At 30.8% G+C, this 6,000-nt stretch overlaps 1 protein-coding gene and 1 long non-coding RNA gene across 4 annotated transcripts in view; one reads left to right on the forward strand and one right to left on the reverse strand.

Annotated features, from left to right (window-relative positions):
* The window catches only part of LOC147844409 (uncharacterized), a 681,160-nt gene that overhangs the window by 234,413 nt on the left and 440,747 nt on the right, over positions 1-6,000 (forward strand). The window lies entirely within an intron of this gene.
* On the reverse strand, positions 653-1,175 carry LOC147844413 (uncharacterized). Its single transcript, XR_015491883.1, has 2 exons — positions 912-1,175; positions 653-865 (listed from the first exon to the last, which is right to left on the reverse strand). It is a non-coding gene; the product is annotated as an uncharacterized LOC147844413 (long non-coding RNA).

A 6,000-nucleotide genomic window follows, 5' to 3' on the forward strand; every position in this document is an offset into this window, starting at 1 on the left:
GGTTATTTCTTTTAATTTTGTCTGTTTTCTTGGAACATTGTACACAATTTACAACCAGTTTTATTTATATAAATATAGGTCAGAGCAAGAAAATGTTATGTTTTCTTCTGGAGAAAGTCTTATTTCTTTTATTTCGGCTAGAATAAAAACAGTTTTGAATTTTTTAAAAAACATTTTAAGGTCAATATTATTAGCCCCTTTAAGCAATTTTTTTCGACTGTCTACAGAACAAACCATCGATATACAATAACTTGCCTGATTACCCTAACCTGTCTAGTTAACCTAATTACCCTAATTAAGCCTTTAAATGTCACTTTAAGCTGTATAGAAGTGTCTTGAAAATATCTAGTCAAATATTATTTACTCGGTTATTAGAAATGAGTTATTAAAACTATTGTGATTAGAAATGTGTTAAAAAATATTTCCGTTAAACAGAAATTAAGGGATTTTATATATATATATATATATATATATATATATATATATATATATATATATAGAATGAAAAAATCTGTTTTGTGTCGTGCATTAGAGTTTGCTTAAAAAAAACTGGTTATCTCTGAGAAAGTATTATTTTATATTATTGGTGTGTTATTAGTTCAGAGGAGATTGCAAATTGTTGAATGCCATTTATAAAAAAAATGTAAAAAAAAAATTGACTACAGACTTTAATAAAATTTTATCAGACAATTATTTTAATTTGTATGATTTTATTTACTACTGTAAATATTGTTTGCTTGGTATTTATTTTGTGTTTGTGTACTCTTTTTTTATTGTAACTCCCTGAAGAAAGTCTTTTGGATACTGAACACATGACTGGTATTATCTTGTATTTTAAAATTATAGTCTTGGAAACATGCATTTTCTTTAACACTATTTAAGAAATTATAAGCATTATAACATGTGCTTACACAAGTGATTTGTGTTTTTACTATAGTAAACTATAGTCACCCTTAGTGTACATGTTTTGAAGTACTTGTAAATATTCCTATGGTCTTAATGTAAATGCTGCAATGGACTTTGTATTTAAAATCTTTATTGCACAGTATTTCAGCCATGGTTATAGTACAACTTGTTGGTTTTGTTTTAAACGTAGTAAAACATGGTTATGTGTGATAAAAGTATGTTAATCTATTTGTATGTTTGTGAAAAATATTAATAAATCTTCAACTGTTATTGAGAGTGGTGTGTCGTGTTTATTATAAATAAGCAGCTGCTGCAGCTAGTGGTCCATAAGTATGGAGCAAAACGCCTGAGAACAGCGCCTCCGCGGAGCGGCCGGCATTTCCGGTTGCGTCGTCCTAACATCGGCCGGACAGCGTTTCCGATCATTTGCCGACGTCGCGGCGACATTTTGCCAATTAGCAAACGCTCCCTGAGCGACATCGCGCCGATGGAATTTTGAAAGTCGGCACGACGTCGGCCCAACGTATGTGTGCTGTCTGGGTTAATAGGTTATGTTGTTTTTGTTACATTATTACTACATTAATACATATTTAAAGACAAACAAACTTTTTAATGTATCTTTGTCTGACTATTAAATTTAAATATGTTTACAACATTTCTTGTCGGCTTAGTCCCTTTATTAATCTGCGGTCGCCACAGCGGAATGAGCCGCCAACTTATCCAGCAAGTTTTTACGCAGCGGACCCCCTTCCAGCCGCAACCCATCTCTGGGAAAATGTTTACAATATTAATCCAGTAAATAACAAATCTTAATCTTTATTGACAATAAATTGTCACACCTTTTATAACAACGTTATCTAAAATATAATATTCTAAAATGTTGAAAAACACAGATGTAAATTCAAGTTGTCTTTATAATTGATGAAAACTTTTATTATGAAAAACAATTTAAAATGAAAGCTTTTCCTTTGACTAACATGTTTTCAATTTATTTACATGCATGTCCTGTAATTTATGGCACACATTGTAATACAGTTAATCCAAAGCCTAATGTTTTGAGCACTGGTCATCACTGGTGTTGGTTTAAAAAATCAACATAAAATATTTACTAAAAAGGACTTATCACTCTTTAGACATTATTGTTATTTCTGTTTCAAAAGATAAATAAAATGTAATTGTATTACAATAAATTGTAGTAATTGCATTACTAGACAACTTAGTTACTGAATTTTAAATTCAAACTGTTTTTAATTCATTGCAAATACTTGATCATATAAAGAGAAATATGTATATTATTCAGAATAATGGAATAACGCTGATATTTATTTTAAGAAGAAAAATTGGCTCTCAGTATATCTAAAACAGTACAGCTCCAACCCTTAGTTAAATCTACTTAATGTTTTATAGTAAAATTTTCTAGTTTATCTACTGAATCCACTATTTACATGTTCAAACAATAGTGTCAAATCTAGTAAGTTTACAAATTTGTCAAACTTAGTCAAGTTTACAAGTAGTTCTTGAAAGTAGACTGATTACTTTTTTACAGGGTAAATGATGCTTTCTTCTACAAATACACTTAATCAAGATTTTTGTCACTACACGCAATTTGTTGGGAGTGTATGTTTCTTTAAACAATGTTTTTTACTGCCAAACACATTTTCAAATGATCAAACTAAAATCTAACAGAATGTTTTTTCACTCTGAATATAAAAGCTTTATCTGTGCATTTCACTTGGAAAAGTGTATACCTTTTGTTCAAATACTTTTTCAAATGAAAGAGAAATTATGAAATGGCAAACGGTTTTGGTACCCTTTGTATAAAATTGGTGAATATTGTTATTCGTAGATTATCTGATGGTAAAGTGTATGTTTATATATCTCCAGAACGTATAATGCATAACTTGATTTTTAAAATTTCTTTATGTTTTAACAGAACAAAAAAGTTCCTCACTCCTATCAAAACAACAAAGCTGGTTAAATTAATGTTATTTACTTTGTAATTGACATTCCTTTCAATATTCCATCAAACTGGTCAGACATGCTCTTCGATTGTTTAGAAGTCATGTCCTGTCACACCGAGCTCCACAATACACATCAACCCCAGTAAATCTGCTATCAGTACACTTCTGTTATGCAGTTCATTACAAAACATACATTCAGTCCTCTGCCTGTGTACACATCTACAAAATTTTATTTAGATGCCGCACAGAAATAAACTTAAACCTCACTTAAGTATGTTTAAACTTATACAAACACAAAGGGTTTAGTCATTTGTCCTACAGTATGCTTGGTCATTGTTTTACGCGTACAATTTTATTACAGTACGTGTTCTAAGTACATTTGGTTAGTAGTTATTTTGACACCCTTTGATTAATTGGGCACATTATTTTTCTACATAATGTTATAGACACATGTATTAAGACAGAGAATAAATTTGTTTGAGTCGACTTAACTGAAATGAACTGCGAACATGTCAAATCTTTATAAAAGACGGTAATCTTATAATAACACAAATTTAACTGCTTACTGCAGTAAGAAAAATATTAAAATGAAATCACAAAAACATAAAAAGTATACAGTAATACTTCTGGCTACAGTCACTGATCCTAAAGCTTTCTACAAGAACCAATTGATCAGGAGTAAAAAGAAGATTAAAGACATAAAAAAGTACTATCGTTGAGGACCACAGCCCCTACTTTGGTCTTGTTTGCACTGAACTATTAGGGCTGAACTATCGCTGTTTAAGGACACAGGCCGCATCTTTAAGGTACTACTTTATATGATCTACACAGATTATGGGACAAACTTTGTATTGTGATTAAAGAAAAAACGTTTTCTTAAAAATATTTTCAGATTTTTTTTCTGACAGCCACCATGCAAAGATGGTTGATTGCTATTGTTCTCAAAATACTGAGGGTAATGCGCATGAAAGGCCTGAGTACGAGAGCAACCCTGTTTTTGATTGTCAAATAAGGTCTATTGTGGACAATATGTTTAAACAGCATTATAGGGACCATATGGTTTTTCTTCTGGAGAAGATCATTAATGATGCGTGTGATTCTAAACATGATTGTACAGGAGATGGCAAACGTGTGAAACATCTCAAGAGAGAAATGGACGTTGTGAGAGGGACCTTAAACTCATGGGCCGATACGATAAATCATTTGACACACCTGTGTTTTCATAGCAATGGTGCTGTCTGTGCAACCAATACAAAAATTCTGGAGGTGCTGACTGAATTGAGTGATGAGATGGGGGTAAGGCAGGTTCTATGTATGTCCACATATATAACAGATATTTGTGTGTCACTCATTTCACAAAACAAAATAACAAATATTGCTGAGATTGTGGAAGTTATGACTAGCCACATACTAGAACATGACAGAATGCTTTTAGCAGCATTTCTTTGTTGTTTGGTAATATTCAGTAATGTCTTTATTGTTCTGGTGTACCCTGTTTTTTCTTCAATGTATGACTGTATATATGTATTTTTTTTTCTTAGTTAATTTGTCTTTATTATGGTAATGCAATCCATGTTTGTTCATTTTGTACTACTCTATTTCAGTGTATATTTACTTGAAATAAAAGTTTATCAACTCAAGTGTTTATGCCTTTCCTGTAAAAAAGTAAAAAATTGAGCTAGGTGCAAAACATGATGGTGTGAAACAAATCATAGAAACATTGTTGAAACTGATTAAAGCCCTGTATTTATGCCAAATGTATATTTAAATATTTAGAAAATTAGAATGTTGCATAGTGTGTCAAGGACTGGTCACTTGTTTAAAGCAAATGTATAAACTGTAGAACATTTATTAAAATTGGTTAACGTTTAATTCAACCCAATAACATTCAGTTCTCATGTATAACGGTTTTGTAGTCAGTTTAGCAAGACAACCTAAAATTTGTTGCCCAATTTAGTTTTAAAGATGCACTGACATACAATTTCATAATTTCTCTTTCATTTGAAAAAGTATTTGAACAAAAGGTATACATAATATTGTTGGTTGTCTCTGGTTTAAAACCAAAACATTCACAACTCAAACTTTCATGACAGTTCAAAAGAATACATTTTTAATACACAGTACATTAGACACTGTTGAACAAGATATTAATGTAGATTTAGTGGCAACTATTCTTTTAGTTTTGTAGACAGATCGCACTATTGACAGATCACACTAATATGTTTTTCTCTTCTTTTTCATTCTTTTATAAGTTGTTTTAACACATTTGATCTGTTTTTATCATTTTTTATATTTTTTTATTATTTGTTTTTATTTTTCTTATACTTGTCTCTTTTATTCCTGTTTATGTAAAGCACTTTGAATTACCACTGTGTATGAAATGTGCTATAGAAATAAACTTGCCTTGTTTTGCCTTGCCTTGCCTTTGTAGATTCATAGTTCTCGTGAAAAAAAAAAATATATTGTGAAGAATTAGACACCAAAAGATAATTGGCAGTAGAAATGGTTATTGTGACATTTACTGTATGCATTGTAACGGATGCTATAAGAGTTGTGTAAAATTAGACTTTTAACACATACGCAAAAAAGTTTGCAAAGACATTTTGTGTTTAAAAACTGCAGCACTGGTTACTTGAATTAGGTCAAATATTTTGGTGAGATGCCCGTGGTCATAAAAACATAATTAAATGTTTCAAAAAAATTCTGCATCAGAAGGTAGATAAAATAAACTTACTAATGCATTCAATTTTACTGCAAAGTATTCTTAAAATAAAAAAGTGTTTACTCTTTGTTATTATTGTGATTTGCTGGCAGTATTGAGTGTAGCATTCAACTACGATACAAATAATTGTGGCTAAGTGTTGTTATTAATGTTACTTGGGACACTTTAGAGGTTAAAAAGCATTAAAAAATCAGGAGTTGAGCCCAGGCCGTCTGGATGAAACCTAGAAATTCTAACCATTACACCATATTGGTGTAACCAATGTATTTCAAAACATCACTTTTTTTTTTCTTTCCCCCCAAATTAAACATAGCTGTTCCTAAAAACTCCAGAAGAAAGAGGGACAACGTTAAGTAACTTTTGAAAACTGACAGTTTTAAAGCATGTATGCTTTGTTACATACAAACTCTG

Source organism: Danio rerio, chromosome 5 (assembly GCF_052040795.2).
Source record: "Danio rerio strain M-AB ecotype USA chromosome 5, GRCz13ab, whole genome shotgun sequence".
Lineage (NCBI taxonomy): Eukaryota > Metazoa > Chordata > Actinopteri > Cypriniformes > Danionidae > Danio > Danio rerio.